General features: G+C 38.7%; 1 protein-coding gene across 2 annotated transcripts in view; it reads right to left on the bottom strand.

Moving 5' to 3' along the window:
- The window catches only part of LOC131243308 (uncharacterized), a 30,012-nt gene extending 14,577 nt beyond the window's left edge, over positions 1–15,435 (bottom strand). The window contains exon 1 of one of the 2 annotated variants that reach the window (XM_058242551.1): positions 15,280–15,435. The gene's annotated coding sequence lies outside the window, so the exon portion shown is untranslated. Of the gene's footprint in view, positions 1–15,077; positions 15,212–15,279 lie in introns of those variants that run through there. The other variant, XM_058242552.1, reaches the window with a different exon arrangement.
- Positions 15,436–18,337: the final 2,902 nt, after the last annotated feature.

Here is an 18,337-nt window from a genome sequence, read left to right as displayed (position 1 = left end):
CAGAACGAGTGAACATAAACTAGGGGTACCGAAATAACCTAGACCTAACATAGGACAATACCACTTTTGACGCAGGTCAACAACAATCTTCTATGATACCACTTTTGACGCAGGACAACTAACCACTTGCTCTAAAAGTCCAAACTGATAGAGTGTGGTGAATCAATTCCCCATCTCATAGCTCAGGTCAGGCCTTCGGCTGAACCCCCCTCGTGGGCCTCACTTCACATGGATACCGACTCACTCGAGCCACCTGCCTCACATGGGTCGCCCGCTCCAAGTCTGCCCCATCTTCACACAGGCCACCCCACTCATGCCCGATGTGAAAATGTCACAGTATTAATCACCCCCGGTGAGGAGTCTCAAATACAAGACCTTCCTTTCTGATACCAAATTGATGCAGGATGCATGCATGTGACTAAATAATTAAGCGAGATCAATCAACAACTTAATCTAAATAATCAAAATTCACAAACTACACTTTTTAAAAATAAAAATAAAAAAGTGGGATTCACCTAATATATATTGAAAATGGAAAATGTGCATCTTAGAGATTCGGGCAGGCCCCACTTAGGGTCAGGCCACACCAATCATATGGGAAAAAATTAAAAAAAAATTTAAAAAACTTTGAAAGGAAAACGTAGCAGGAGTTGGAATCGACTACATAAAGGACGCTAACAGGCTAATAGCCTCCAACCAAACCAGAGGATAGTCACTCAGGATGAGGGCAAGACGGCGCGTGGGGTAGGAAACTGGCAGAGGCCGTCCCCAACGCGAAACCGAAGGTGGCCACTGATGAAAAGCTGGGTCAGCCGATCCCTTTTTTGGATCTGAAATGCCTGATCTGTCCAATGCTAGCTTTGTCAAGGAGCATGGAACCTCTTATGAGCCTTGGAAAGTCACTCGGCACAGGAAAAGCCTATTCGGGGCGCCAATACCAACCAATTTGGCAAGACCATTGGCCACAAACTACACTGAATCATTAAATATATCAAGTATCAAGCTTTTAACTCTGAGGTTCAGGCCACATATATCAAACTATGCAATGCAAGACCATTAAATACCAAGAGATTGGATCTTATGGATGTAGAAACATCTAAGTAGCAAAGGAATTAGTTTAATTTCAAAAAGGGAAAGCTAATACTACCTAGGGTATGCTTAATTAGGGTTTAGGCCAACCTAGGGTTCATGGGATTTGGGGGAAAGTGAAATTAAGGCTTAGGTTGCTTAATTGGTAAAGGGATTTGAGGCTTCAGGTCTTAATGGAAGGGAAATGGAGAATTTGGAAGGTTGAAAGTTTGGAATTTAGGGCCAATTAGGGAAGTTGGGAATCCAAGGTTTAGGTGATTTGGGGAAACTTGGATACTTGGGAATCTAGGGTTTAGGTTAGGATTAAGGTATGGGATTCAAGGGGGTTTTAATGTGGATGCATGAAGGAATTAAAGGGACGAGGGATGGGTCATACGGCCAGTTATAGGGTTCACACGCGTGCTCGTACGATCACAGGTGTGGGTTATTTTGGCTAGGGTTTGGCGTTTCAAGGTTGGGTTTATACGGGAGGATGTAAAGAGGAAGAAATGAAGGGATTTTAGTAGGTTTTGGGAAAAGGAGAAGAAGAAAAGATGAAAACTTGAAAGAAATACCTCTTTAAAGGAGAAAAAGGAAGAATATGGAAGATAAGTGGAAGCCTCACCCCTCCGTCAAATAGGAATGGCCTCTCACCAATCCTAATCTCCAAATCACATGAAGAATCCTTCAAATCACATGAAGAAAGACGAGAAGCTTTGAAGTTTTTTAGAAGCAATAGCATGGAGAGAGCTCCACAGCCCCTTATAGTCTCATAAATTCGGTTTTACAAAAAGACGCTCTCAAGAAAGATTTCTTTAAAAAACCCATAATATCTAAAATGTCTTTTAATGCATAAACAAAATAAAACCGCAAAATAAACTAAGTAAGAAATAAAAACTGAGACACCTAAGTCCTAAAGTGTCAATGATCGAGGCGGGCCACGATCAAAAGTGGGTAAAGAGCCCAATATGCACGATCCAACAATCCTATCGACACGTGCACTCGATCCAACAATCCGGAAGTCCAGAATATGCAACCCATGTGCATCCTCCTAGTGTGGGATCTTCAAAGATGCACAAACCATGCATGTGAGGTCTTTTACGATAGCTAGGGATGCAATCTGGACCTCACGAGCCCCATGTAACACTCATCTAGCCATAAAGGAGGTTGTGTCACTATCCTCTTCCGCTGGTATAGTATGAACGGTCAGATGTCCTCATCACCTTGCCTGGTACCAATAGATGTAGCAACATAGTTCTAAGTCACAGCAGAGATATAAGACAAATATCCCTCATCAGGTTGCAAATCTTAATCCATGCAAGGTAACTAGTTAATATACGATAAATAGCCTCCTCATGACCTTAAAGTGTAAGTAATCCATAAGCTTAGCACCCTAAACAAACGAAGTTTATCCTTTATGCTCCCTGAGAACCAATCAGATAATCAAATTGTAAAATGACTGAACAGAAAATCAACCCAAACTCTCCATTTTTTTTTTCCAAACCATATGATTGCTCTGCAAAAGCCTTGAAGCCGATCCAATAACCGAATAAAGCTAACCACTTCCTCTTTAGACAAGTTTCTTCAACAAGGAGTCCGAACCACTAGGTCACCAGCCATAGAGAAGCACTACAAGATGGAAGTAGTCTCCGCTAGGGATAGCATAACTACCCTCAGGAAATCTTCTTCAAGTGCCCTCTCTCCGATCCTAATGAGGAACTAGCCCTCTTATGGAAACCTACATGCACCTAAACTAACCATGGACACCTATATGCAGAGCCCAGGACAATAAAAGAAAGAAAAAACAAAAGAAAAACAACATGGAGACTATAATGCGATAGCAAAACCCCCAATGGACATGTCACCAAATTGATTCCTCCACTTTGAAGTATAGGTCATGTTATCTGAAGGGCCAATAACAAAAGAAGTCATTAGATGCACCATAACATTTTTCTAGATAAAGCTTAGTATCCATGTTAACAAATTTCACTCTATGAGTGATTCCTATCACCACATTGGCCATCAATTGTCCATCCATAACCTATCGCCCAGATAGGGTACTCTAGAGAGGAGCAACAAGATGCCCATGATGTATTGATGTCCCTACTCAAAGAATTTGCGGTATGGTAATAGTTTCGATTCATGATAGAGAAAATAAAATGAGAAGAAAAGAGAGAGTTATAGAGCTCTTATCCCTTAAATCTCTTATTTATAACATACTCCCACTTTAAAAAGATAAGAATGGTTACAAAAGATAAATGAAAATATTTATGGTGCTCTGCAGGAGTTACATAAACAACGTACATCATGGGTTCTACGAGCTGCCCACCCTGAGTGTGCCCCTACATCCCACAGGCCACCCCACTCGATCTTAGAGTGAAAATGCCCCTGCATTAATCACCCCTAATGAGGAGTCTCAAATACGAGACCTCCTACTCAGATACCAATTTGATATAGGACAATTAACCACTTGCTCTAAAACCTCAAACCGATAAAGCATGGCGAATTAATCCCTTTATCTCAAATCCCAGGCCCCAAATCCATGGGTTAGGTCCTCGGCCGAACCCTCCTCGTGGACCCCAAATCCATGGGTTCCGCCCCCTCGTGGGCCTCAAATCGATGGGTTCCGCCTCACACGAGCCCCAAATCCATGGGTTTGCGAGCCGCCCACCTCGAGTGTGCCCCTGCATCCCACAGGCCACCCCACTTGATCCTAGTGTGAAAATGCCCCCGCATTACACTTTTGACATAGGACAACTAACCACTTGCTATAAAAGCTCGAACTAATTGAGCGTGGCAAATCAATCCATTTATCTCATAGCCCAGGTCAGGCCCTCAACCGAACCCCCCTCATGAGTCCCACTTCACATGGGTCCCCACTTGCTATAAACGCTCGAATTGATAGAGTGTGGTGAATTAATCCCTTTATCTCATAGCTCAGGTCAGGCCCTCAATCGAACCCCAATCGTGAGCCCCACTTCACATGGGTTCTACCTCACACGAACCACCCACCTCACATGGATTGCCCACCCCGAGTGTGCCCCCGCTTCACACAGGCCACCCCACTCGAGCCCGGTGTGAAAATGCTCATGCATTAATTACCCCTGGTGAGGAGTCTCGAACACGAGACCTGCTCTAATACCACTTTTAACGTAAGACAACTAACCACTTGATCTAAAAGCTCGAACTAGTAGAGCGTGGCAAATCAATCCCTTTATCTCATAACCCAGGTCAGGCCCTCAACCGAACCCCCCTCATGGGCCCCACTTTACATGGGTCCCACCTCACACGGGCCACCCACCCCGAGTGTGCCCCCGCTTCACACAAGACACCCCACTCGAGCCCGGTGTGAAAATGCCCCTGCATTACAACTATAGTTTGCTTCTTGCCTTCCCCAATTACTATATCTCCTTCCTACAATAGTGCATTAGCTACTTATAGATATCATATCATTACATGATTGCACCCAATCAGCACCATAATAATCATTGATGTTCAAATGACCATTATTGGAGTACAACAAGTCTTTCTTGACTTTAGGTTCAAAAGATAATGACATCAACCTCAATATGATGAGCATGAGAAGTGTGCATAAACAAACTAACCACACTAACCCCATAAGCAATATCTAGCCTTGTAATAGTTGACTAAATTAGTCTCCCCACAAGCCTCCAATAATTATCTAGATCACCAAGCAATTTTGATCTCCTCGTAAAGAAGGTCATCGACTTCAATAGGAGATTATGTAGGTCATGCACCATATTCAGTAAGGAGATCAAGCATGTATTTACTTTGATAAATGAATATGCCATTCCATGTCTAGAACTAGCAACTTCAATCCTAACAAAGCATCTTAGAATCTCATCATAGTTTTTACCTATAAGAACTATGCCATTGACAATTTGACATACACAACCAACACAGATGGCACCCTTGCTCCTTTTAATAAACACTGAATAATGGTCAAATATACTACAGTGGAAGCCAAATTGAGATATGGGATTGCGAATTTTTAAACCATGCTCTACAATCAATAAATAGCCGCCTACAAACTTTACCCTCCCACACTTAGGACCAACGCCAAAAGGTATGGCCCTATAAATTCATCCTGAAGATCACCATGGAGAAATGCAGTCTAATATCGAGTTGATCAAGAGGCCACTTCTAACTAGCAACAACAAAAATAACTTGTAGAAAACTCAGTTTCACCGGTGGAGCAAATGTCTCCCAAAATCAACCCGTACAGGCAGGTAAACCCTTTAACAACCAAGTGAACCTCATATCTCTTTATAAAACCATCAAGCCTGTGTTTTAGAGTAAAAACACATTTCCCAAGCCTACAACATGTTTTCCTTTTGGCAATTCAATTAGATCCCAAGTTCCCTATTTCTCTGATGCAAACATCTCTCCTAGAATGACCACTTTCTGTCTAGGATTAGCAAGGGCATAAGCGACCTTATTAAGAATTGTGGTAATCAAAAGATATTAAATATATGCACGAAGCAAAGGTGAGATAAACCAATAAGACACAAAGTCACTAATGGAAAGACAAGTGCACGACCTTTTTTTTTTTGTGCAGAGAAATGGGAAGATCCTTTAAACGTATCTAGCTACCCACTAGTATGGAGAAGTTGAGGATGAAAGGTGTAAGTCAGCAATTAATGTACCAGATGTCATATCTCTTTCCTTTCTTCAAGTAAAAAGCTTCAACTCATTCAACTGTATGGAACTTCTCCCGAATAGAACCTGGTAAAGACTCAACAACCATGGGTAGAGGAAAAGAAACATCCACGGGATCATTTGAAGAAATCTTATAACAGGAGTAATACAGTGCATTTTCAAAGGTAACGTCTTTGAACCATCCTCATCACAAAACAATAACACACTTATCCTTTGTTTCAAGAATGAGCATATCCTGAGAGAATATATTTCATAGATTGTGGGGCCTAAATTGTGTTCAGATGGTTCCAGGACTACAAAAGAGACATGTCCAAACACCTTAGGAGGAAGAGAAAATAATGGTAAGACAAGTTCTAGGACTTTAGAGGACATTTGCCATCAAGAATGGGCGTTGGCATGCTATCAATCTCATAACCATCACTTAAAATTTCTTCATCCCAATATACATTTTAGGAACCTTCATACCCAACATGATGCACCCAGTAACCTCAATAACAGTTTTTTTTCTCTCAGCCAACCCATTTTGTTGACGCATATAACAACAAGATGTTTGACATTATATACCATTTTCTACAAAGTAACTTTGTAAATATGGTATAATTAATTTTGAGTATTGTCGAACCTAAAAACCTTTAACTTTGCACCAAATTGTGTTTGAGTCATTTTGTTTAAACCTTTTTACAATGAATGTACCTTCATCTTTGCATTTCATAAGATGAATCCATGTAATGCAAGAACAAACATAAATGAAAGATACGAAATACATATACCCAAATACATTAGGCAAGACCAACACATTTGAGTGCATAAGGGAACAACAACAAAAACTTTTATCATTACTAAATGGATAAAATGTTCTAACATGTTTGATAACTGGCATGTTTCACATTGGAAGTTCACATCACTGACAATTATATTTGGAAAAGTGATCGAAGAGACTGTGGTTTAATATAACAAGGTTTCAACTGAGAGGCATCAGTTTTGGTCAGAATTGGTTTGGGTCGCACCCCCATACAATAAAAACCCCCAACTCACCCTTGACTCAATCTAACTTGGTCCAACTCAAGGTGAATCCAGACAAGCAAGGTGATTCAGGCAAGTCGCCAGTTTAGTTAAAAAGGGGTGTTTTGATTGGGACCTTCCATTAGATGTTTGCTGATCCAACTACTTAAGGCATCATTTTGGGGAGGTTATTGTCTGATAAACCATCTAAGTGGGCCAACTACCTTGGACGGCTTAATTTGAATCACAACCAAGCCACATACAATTTTTAAGCACCTGTGTTACTGTATCATCCACTATACCAGAACATCAAATTTTTCTCTCGAGGAATTTGATACTCTGGCATTACCTAGAGGTTTGTTGGGTCCACGCTGTTCATAAGAGAGCCCATCTCCACACATCCCTAGGGCAAATGTGGCATATGTTTTGGGATCAAAGCAACAAATGCTTGTGCCCAAAAATCAAGCTAGTCCACTCACAAAACAGGCTACGAAAAATAAGGTCAACTAATCCAATGGTTTTAGAACAAATTGGCTATAACAATTCTGTATCCATCCAATAGTTTCATAAATGGTAACTTAATTGACCCATGTTGGGACCCATATAATGAACAACTTAGACACCGCCCCAACCCCCCCCCCCCCAAATTTTTTCCTACTTTCTTTTTTAATTTTTCTAAGTTCTTTTAATTTCTCTAACCTTTTCTTAATGATGGTTTGTGTAACAGAAAGGCAACTCTTTCAGTTTCAAAAGAATCATAACAGTTTTGACGAGGTGTACCGGTTTTAAAACCAGACGGTGGCAATCTGAAACCGATATTTAGTCTTTTTCCTTGGAAAATACTTCAACAACAAATGAACTGTGGGAGTATGCCACAGGTATAATCTTTCCTCATTAAAACTAGAAGACTCAGGAACAAAAGAAAATGACCCATTTCCTATCTCCAGCAAGTGCAACCGACTGCCTTCATGATCTCCACCAATTTGCTTCCTCATTCTCAAGCCTTGTATAATAAATGAGATGGAAAGAAAGTGACACTGCAGCCCAATTGTTTTGTGAGAGACCTGATAGATAACAAATTAGATGGAAATGATGCAACATGAGCAATAGAAAGTAACAATAGTGATAGAATAAATTGATACACTCCCTTCCCAGCAGCATTAGAATAGTGCTCATCTTTGATCTTTTAATCTTATGCCACAAGAAATAAATGAATAAGAAACAAAACTCTCTTTTTTACCCATCATATGATTCAAAGCACTTGAATCATTATGATCTAGGATGTTGAAGAACGGGACTGAGAAGCATGAACATGATTGGTAGTGACAACGATACCCAGTTGCCCCATAGAAGTACTCAAATATTGAGATGAATGCAAGGATCATTTGAGGGCAGCCACTCCCATGGGTCTGGTGCTGAATTATTAGAAGTTGGAGAAAAATCCACCATAATTACAATTGTATTAGCAGCAACACCTTTTGGCTTTTGACACAGGTAGGGATGTAAATTCCAATAACATTCCTTTAGATGCCTCTTTTTTTCCAAAATGAGTACATGTCAATCAATTTCCCTCGATTGCTTTGACATTTTTGTTCCCGACCCGATGCTTTCCCATAACTACTTGTCTTGATGGTCTAGAATTTGCAGCTAACTTCTTGTAAAATGTTGCACCATTCTGACTTCGTAGCTCTTCTACTGGCCTTTCCTTGAATATAGTTATAAGCCAACTCTAGCGAGGGTAGTGACTCCTTCCATGAACTCGCACCATTGCAACACAAAGTCAAGATGAAGCTCTGCCAGAAACTCAAAAATCCTCCATTGTTCTGTTTGTTTTTTCGTATGTTCACTGGTACTAGTAAGATTAAGGAGCAGATAATCATCCAATTCTTCCTATTTTTTGTTCCATCAAAGCAAAATACTCTTCAACAAACATATTACATGGTGCATGTTTCTATTTTCAAGGTGAAGCTGGTAGACACAAGCCAAGTCATCATGTTGGGTTGTCATGGCAATTATATCCAACATTTCCTTTAGGGCTTGTTTAGATTTGTTGAAATATAAATTGAGGAAATTTATTTCCATTGAAATGACGATTCCATTGTTTGTTTTTGTAAATTTCTTGGAAACGCTGTTTCCATTTCCCTCTTATTTCCTAAAAAATGCCCTTTCCATTTCCAAGCATCAATGGAACTAGACAACCCAACAGTTTAACATTTGATGGAGGGCCTTTGGTCTCCCCTATCGTCATCTCCCATCTAAGTCGCAGCAAGTCAAGCTTTGCCAACATAATATGTCATGAGACATTTCCTACGGGCTGGCAAGCTTGACTATTGCCAAATTCCAGCAATGTAGTCAAAATTGTACGATCACATAAATTGTACGTATGTATGACCTGAATTGCACATACAAATCGCAAAGAGGATTGAATTGTACGATTCATAGTCAAATCATACAATTAAATCATGAATCGTAAGATTCACTATGAATTATACGATTCGATAGCATGCACAAATAACCAGAAATTTCCGATAAAAAAAATTGTATTTATTTCTTTTCTTTTTTTCTTTTTTTTTTTGCTGTTTTGTGCAAAAAATTTAGGGCTTCTGTTTTTAAAACCCCTTTATGGCCCACCCACATTAGAATGTCACATCTTTTTATTCTTTTGAGAGAGAGTGGAGAGTTTCGGCGATTGTGAGGCCTAAAAAACTTAAGGAAAAGAAATTCTCATATCTTTTCCATTGATCAACGGAATCAAACACCGCTTGTTTCATTGGATTTCTACATCAAAATAGGCATGAATAAATATAAAATACTTCCTTGATCTCTTTTTTTCTTTTTTTTCTTTCTTCCATTTTTAGGGGAAAATATGCATTGTTTGATGTGTTTTTCATTTACTTCAAGATTCTTGTCATTTCCTTAATGATTTATAATTTTATATATTTACTTTAGCCTAAATAGTTGTTTTTTCTTAATAGGTAGGGTTAGGTATTGATTCTTATTGAAGTCTTGGAGATGGGAAAGAAGTCAAAGTCCAAGGATAACGACCCCACATGGGATTATTGTTTGAAGATAGGTGAGAACAAATAACCTTCACCTAAAAATAAAAATAAAAAAGGCTTATTAAGGGCATGTTTGGATAATGGACTACCATAGTAATGTGGTGTAAAACCCACATCATTACTCTTTACCTTTGATTGGATATTGCTTGTTGTCAAATCACAATAATCCTTTGGAATCTCGCATGACACGGATTGGCATAGGTGTGTTGGCGTGGCATACTTTCATGGGCCCCATCATGATGTATGCGTTATATCTACACCGTCCATCCCCCTTGTGTGATCATTTAATGGGATGGGACAAAACATGAGGTAGGTCCAAAGAAGACATGGCCTACACCATAGCTAGCATGGGGATTGAATGCCTGCCATTGAAAAATTCTTGGGGTCCATAGAGGTGTTGGATTAAGCTCATTTTTGGGGACACACCTTAAAATTATTTTGCAAAAATGGATGGACGTGAGGATATAACACATATTGATGGAATTACATCCAAGTGTATCTAACCAGCAAAATTACTTTACATGTGGAAAGTGGAGATGCAAGACTGGTATTGCATACAGTCACTACTTTTTGCCTTTAGACTACAGTAGTAATGATAATCATTACTTTTTTACCACACATTACATCACATTATTGTTGTGATTGCTAATCCAAACACACCCTAAGAAGTGTGTTTCGAATGAAACATCACCTTGTCCAAACCACAAAGAATGTAACAGCGTGTTGGGCGATGATGTCACAGATAAACTCAAGTTGTTGGATGGTAATACGGATGAAAAGAAGCAACAAGAATAACAGAAATACATCATTGGAAGAGTTCCAATAATAGATGATGTCGAGGAATTGGGTGGAGGAAAAAGGAACAGGACTATGGATGAATTAGTCAGAAGAAAGAGTGAGATGAAAGAAAAGCAACAAGCCACTCTAAACAAAAATTGAAAGAATGGGTATAGAGATGGTGTATGCCTTTCTATTTCTTGTTTCTAATATGTAGCTGCCTCTACCTTTTAATCTTCTGAACAACCCCTTCTTCGCACCTATAATGGAAGTAGTTGCTGCATTTTGCCCAAGATTGAAGCTTTCATCATACAATGAAGTAAAAAAAAAAAAAAAACAAACTTTTGAAATTGGAGGTTGAGTCAATAGAGAAGTCCATTTTAGTTTACAAGAAGAAATGTGCCAAGAATGGATGCACGATAATGTCAAATGGGTAGAATGATAGACTGAATCGATCTATTACAAAAAATTTGGTTAATAGTCCGCGTGGTATCTTTTTTTTAGATCCATTGATACATTCGGTATTTCAAAGAATGCAGACAATTTGTTAGATTTACTTTAGTCCATTATTGATGAGGGGTGGGTGAAGATAACGTACTCCAAGTCATTACGAACAGCACATCCACTTATGTCAAAATAGGTCAAATGTTAATGAAGAAGAGAATTTGTTTTGGTCTCCATGCGCAGCCCACTTTATTCATGCAAATACTGGAAAGTTGCAGGTTCATTTTGAGACTGCGGCGAAGATAGGGGCTATAACTATCTACATTTACAAGAATCGTTGGGTCTTGAACTTAATAAGAAAGCATACAAAGGAAGAGTTGACAAGATAAGACTGGCTGTAACACGATTTACTACATCTTACTTGACATTGAAAAGCATCCGTGAGAATAGAATTAGCTTGAAGTCGATGTTTACCTCAAAGGAATGGGACGGTGGCAATTTCCCCAAGAGCATAAAGCGGAAACATGTTAAAGATATAGTGTTAGCCAATGTAGATTTTTTGTCATCTATCAAATTTTGCTTAAAGACTACTCTCCCATTGGTTAAAGCTCTACAGCTAGTTGATTCAGATGAGAGGCTAGCCATGAGATATATTTATGAAGCAATTTATCGAGCAAAAGAAATGATCACAAAGAATTTGAGAGAGGTTAAAAAAGGTATTCAGCTAAATGGGAAATCATAGATCAGCAGTGGGATCTTCAACTACATAGGCCCTTACAAGCGGCAACTTACTTTTTAAATCTGAGATTTTAGTATAATGAGAGTTTTCATTCATATTTAGAAATCAAAACTAGGCTATATGACTGTATTGAAAGAATGATCTCGGATTCAAGGCAAAGGATCATCATTGATGAATAGATAGACAAGTTTAAAAGGTCCCATGGTTTGTTTGGAAGAGAAACTGCAAAATTAACAAGAACAACGAAGCAACCAGGTAATTTTCAATTATTTTGTTTGTTTGACTTCTTTAAGTAGTTAAATCATAAAAGCATGTTTTGGTTTTTAGTTGTTTTTAGGTTATTTAGTTTATTATGTAATTATTTAATCTTTATATTATTTATATATGATTGATTTATAGGTTTATGGTGGGAGAGTTACAGAGAAGAGTGCCTAGAATTACAAATGCTGGCTATCCGTATTTTGAGTCTGACATGTAGTGCTACTGGTTGCGAGCGCAACTGAAGCACTTTTGAACAGGTGAGAAATTATTGAATTCATTACCCATCTTATGAATTCACATGTAGTGCTATTGGTCCTTATGAAATTCTACATTCATTGCAGATGCATTCAAAAAAGCCAAATAGACTCAAGCAACAGAGATTGCACTCTCTGGTTTTCGTAAAATACAATCTTCAGCTCAAAGTCCGTCATGCAAAGAGAGAGAAAACCCAAAGGCTTTATCATATCTGCTTATTGAATATGGAATCCAATAATGAGTGGATCATCGAGAAGGGGGATCTTGTCCTTCCTACAGATAATACCTAGATGGGCATGAGTGAATGTGTTGCCAAAGGATTAGAAAAATGTGTAAAGTGTAGGCGGCTCTACCTCACAAAAAGATGAGCGATGTGGTATGTTTGCATGTTATAGACTTGTTATTTGGTCTTGTAGTCTTATAATTAATAGTTTCACTTCCATTTAGTTATGTTAAAACAATAAGCATAATTCATAAACTATTTTGTAGGTCCTAAAAAACTAGCAATTACAATTAAAGCAAAGGAAAAAAGCTAAAGTGGGAGAAGAGGAGGAAGAGAAGTTTATTTTAACATCAAATTTTGAAGATGAAGACGATGTTGATGATGTTGGTATCATTGATGATGAGGACAATGATGATGATGGCACCATGGCCAACCAAGAATAGATTTATTTGGACTTTTTGTTTTCTTTTTTATTTATAGAAACGAGTGAATATGTTATATATGTAAGTGGGGATGGGGAAGGTCCTTACTCTTGCTCGGGTGGTAGACTCTCAGGAGTTTCAACACCCGGTCAAGGGTTCGAGTACCCATAGGTGGTGAAATTCCACTAGCGTGAGTGTGTGGGGTGTGTGTGCGTGTGTAAAAATTAAAAAAAGGGGATGGGGTAACTTTTATTTTTTAAATCGTACAAAAAAAATTACATGTACATGGGTTGGGCAAAGGGTTATTTTCTGAACTTGATGATGACATGACACAACACAACGATACATTTATACATAGTATACAATTGATAACAAGATTAATGTCATAGTTAGATTTTTTATGCATATTCACGAGAAAATAGGTCATTGATATCTTATTTAATTTTTCTAATTTATTTTTGTATTTTTTATGATTTTTTAATGAAGATTTGAAAAAATCTTACGATTCATGATACGAAACGATTCAGGCCCAATTACGATTTATGATACGATAATGATTATGACAACATTGCCTTCCAGGAGTTGGCCACAAGGGCATATAATGTCAAGTAGGTCCTCCAACGAGACACTATCCCATGGCAAGAGAGTCTTAGACACGACAGAACAAGGTTCCTGCCGTTAACGTCATCAACGAGAAGAAGAAGCCCATCAAGGTAAATGTTAAGGCCAAGGCCAACGGGCAACGACAGAAAAGACACGAAGGCGGCCAACGCGGATAAGAGATAGAAGCATGATCAACCTCAGAAAGAGTACACATTTCCAATGGTAGACCTCATACCTATCTTCAAACGATTTGTCCCCAAGGCACCATCACTTTACCCAAGTAATATCACCTAGACAAAGCCAACAAGACAAAGGACCCAAAATTCTACTGATACCATATGATAGAGGACTATTACATTCTCAAGAATCTCATCTAGAAAATGGTGGATGATGGTGATATTACTCTTGGCAAAGAGGATGTGAAGAAAAAGCCTATCACCACCAACCCTGTCTCCCATGCACCCACTTATCACTCGTAACTTCCCCTTAATCATCTTCTTCCTCAAAGTCGCCTCTCATTCTGCCCCCAAAAGCCCTATAGCCAAAGGAAGAGGAGGACACCAATTGATGACAACGCTAAATCCTAACAGCTGGCCTTCAATAAAAGGCGCATTCGCAATCGGCAATGCATAGTGGACCACTAGGCCCATCAGGAGCATGCCTGTGCCGTTAAGGCCGTATTTGGGTGCATGTTCTTGCAATGGAGTTAACAATTGAACTAATATCAAATCTTATCAAACAACAAACATTTGTGTTGAACAAGAACATACAAAATGCTCAGTCCAAATTACCAATCTTTCCGTCCAGGCCAGTGCTCCAACGGGCAGGGTCCACCTTTCATCGATCCAGATCATTTCACTTGATGGACCCCAACATAGTTTCGTGATGGACCATCAATCCACTCCATAAACAAATCCTAGCCAATCATAATGTGGACAGATGATTAAAAAGAAAATCCAACCAAAAGCCTATCCACAGCTCTCCTCTAGCATTAAACATGTGAAGCTTGGGCGGCACATCAAGCCTGTCGTCTAAGGTTTCCAAAAATTCTCTATCTAGGCATGGTCCCAGACCAAGTAAAGGCCCATTTATGGCTATCACATTCTGGAGTCAGGCCCTGAATTTCAAGCCGAGAAGCCAGATCAAGGCCTGATTTGAGGCCCGAAAGTAAATGGGTTGGCCAGGCTTTAGCTTGGTCCATAATGCGATCCATCCAAATAAATTATATATAATTTAAAAAAAAAATATCCCAAATGCAAGTTTCAACCTTTAAAAAATAATCAGAACCCCAAAACAATCAAACCTCATCTCACCAACATCATACCTTAGTCAAATAAATCCTATCAAAAACCCACAAAAATTATCCACAACAGAAGAGAATGAATTAACAAAAGCCCACCTGAATTCCAAAAAAGAATGCAGCATAAAATAATCAAATTTCATCTCACCGACATCATACCTTAGTCAAATAAATCTTATAAAAAAAAAAACACACACACACAAAATTACCCATGACAGAAGAGAAAGAACTAACGAAAACCCACCTGGATTTCAAGAAAATGCAGCATTTCTGTATAATTAAACACCTCAAAGCATCACCACTAACAAGAGATAGAGAGAGAGGTAGAGTACAATGGGTATTCAAGAAATGTATAGAAAGGGGTATTTTGAATCAAAGCAATGCATGGATTAACAGATTGCAGCAGTCAAAGAAAACCACTTTTGAGAAGAAGATGAAAAAATTACCTTTCACCATTACTTGCAGCAGAGACAGTCTGTGTTGGGGGTTTCAAAATAGAGAAGCTTTGGCTCCAACTGAGGACGCTCCAGTTTCTCTACTCTCTTTCTTTTTTGGGTTTTTTTTTTTTTCAGACGCAGCAGGTGTGTCATAGTCATGAGTCATCATTTCTTTCCTGCCAACATGTCATATGTAGATAATATCCTACCCATAAAAACGGTGGGCCACATTATGATGAGCAATTGAGAAGAAATTCAAACGTAACAACAAATATAGAGAAATGAAACATTACTATAAAATTTCAGCCGTTGGTATGACTTAGTTTTCTGTGTGGTCCACTCCATCAATGGATCAGTATGTTTTTTTTATATGTGATCATGATGATTTGTCACACATTTTCTACGGATGTGATATTCTAAATATTTGACGCCTTAGTGGAAGAATAATGGATGAATCTTTACTTACGATTCAGACGCTGTGTCCAATCATTTCTCCTTTTAATTTTTCTCTCGAGAAATTCAGAGAAATTTAGGACTGTGGACCCCACCTTTTATCCAGCTGTTTTTTTGAAAGAATACAAAATTTGTTTTGCAACCTAGACCTGCTCGTACGGACAGCGAATTTGAGGACGAAAATACCCCTCCTGGTCGGTGGTGGGCCCCAACATGATGTATGCTTTTCATCCATGCCGTCCATATATTTTTTCAGATCATTTTATGGTATGAGACAAAAAATGAGGAATATCCACATCTCAAATGTACCACATTACAAGAAACAGTGTTGAATGAGCGTCCACCATTAAAAACTTTTAGGGGGCCCACTGTGATGTTTGTGAGAAATCATCCCCATTTAAGTTCCTTCGTATGGTCACAAAGACCTGGATGAAGAGGAAAAACAAATTTCATGATGATCCAAAACTTCTGTAACCCCTAAACGGGTTTCAATGGTAGACGTTCAATTCCCCACTGCCTTTTACAGTGTGGTCCACTTGATAGTTAGATCTATCCTATTTTTCGTCTCAAGCCTTAATATGATCTATCCAAATAGATGGACGGTTTGGATATAATACAGACCTCATGATGGGACCTACAAAAGCAACACAGCAAAAAAAACCTAGATGGCGCTATGGCATTCTGCTACGGTTATAATCCGTAGCTATACTATATCGAAAATTGCAAGATTTTTTAGGCTAACTCGCTAGATTAAAACTGTAGTTTGTGCCACTCTATACATTTTTTTTTTATCTTTATTTTATTTCATTTTATTTTTTACATGGAGAACTTTATTCTACCTATAATATTCTCCGATAAAGATTTATATAAATATATATATATAAGCATATAAAAAAATTCTTTCTTTTTTTTCATTTATTTCTCTATTCATTTAACAAGAATATCTTCTAAACCAAAATTAGTTACTTAACGTACCCTATATGATTTTGGGGTAGGAGAAGCTACTTTTAGCCAACCAACCTGGTTATTTTTTAAGATTCCATCAGGTCGATAGTCGAAAATCCATTTCATTCACTTCGCGATCAATTTCATTCATTTTATTTACTTCGCGATCAATTTCATGCATTTCACGATCAATACCGGCAATTCCCCTTCACTTCACGGTCAATTCCATGCATTTCACGGTCAATTCCCTTCACTTCACGATCAATTCTGTGCATTTCATGGTCAATTCCCTTCATTTCACGGTCAAACAGAAATTGAGCGGGGCAAACTAGAAATTCAGCGGGTCAAATTAGAAATTGAGCAGGGCAAACATGAAATTGAGCGGGGCAAACTATAAATTCAGCGGGTCAAAATAGAAATTGAGCAGGGCAAACATGAAATTGAGCGGGGCAAACTAGAAATTGAGCGGGGCAAACATGAAATTGAGCGGGGCAAACTGAAAATTGAGCGGGGCAAACATGAAATTGAGCGGGGCAAACTGAAAATTGAGCGGGGCAAACTACAAATTGAGCGGGGCAAACATGAAATTGAGCAGGGCAAATATGAAATTGAGCGGGGCAAACTAGAAATTGAGCGGGGCAAACATGAAATTGAGCGGGGCAAACTAGAAATTGAGCGGGGCAAACATGAAATTGAGCGGGGCATGCTTCAAATTGATGGCTCATGTTTGCCCCGCTAAAATGAAATTGATGGCTCATTTTAAGGCATGCTTCAAAAAATGAAGTAGATCTAGGCCCAAGCTGCGGAGCCGGAAGTGGCTGCGACAACCTGTGCCGAGGTCGAGACCTTATAGATGGCCCTGAGGGTCTCCCTCTCCTCTTTGTTAATTCAGGTTTCTTTATTATTGCTTTGATTTCTTATAGCTCCATGCTATTTCACTTTTTCCCTTCAATTTGAACACTAAAAGGAAACAATTTGTTTGTCTCACATCTGATCACTTTTCAACATAAGAGAGATGTTTAGTTCATAAAATTGATTCTTCCATTGACGATCGAAAAATGATGTCTGTAAAGTTTCTATTCCCTCACTTATAGGTCAATTAAACATTCATTCCTTGTTAATAATGGCAGTTTACCCCGCTGAATGCAAACGATTGCACAAGCAGAGAGAATGCAAACGATTTACTACGTCTTGTCTTATAAGTGAAAAGCCACCCAATTTTCAAGAGTATATTAGATGCACCCAATCTCACCCAGAGTGATGCAGCCCTTACCATGAGGCATTTTTATAAACACCTGAACTATAATGGTTTTACAAGTGTTTTATCAAACACCTTCTAAGTAACATAAAAAATAAAAAATAAAAATAAAAAAAAAGAGAGAGAGAGAGAAAAAAGGTATTTGTTTAATGTACATGTTTGCCTCGCTCAATTTTCGGTTTGTCCCGCCATTTATTCTACGTGATATTGGTGTGCACCTCGATCAGTCCCCAATGTTGTTCTGTGATAACATCCGGTTCTTCATCTCACCACCAATCTGGTTTTTCACTCGAGGACCAAGCATATTGAAATTGATTAGCAGCTTGTTCATGAAAAAGTTTCTCTTGGCTCTTTAGTGGCTCAGTTTGTCTCCTCTGAGAATCAAGTTGTAGATATCTTTCCTAAGGCATT

This window comes from Magnolia sinica, chromosome 4 (genome assembly GCF_029962835.1).
Source record: "Magnolia sinica isolate HGM2019 chromosome 4, MsV1, whole genome shotgun sequence".
Classification (NCBI taxonomy): Eukaryota; Viridiplantae; Streptophyta; class Magnoliopsida; order Magnoliales; family Magnoliaceae; genus Magnolia; species Magnolia sinica.
Note: the sequence above shows the minus strand (reverse complement) of the source record. Positions and strands in the feature narration are given on the sequence as shown.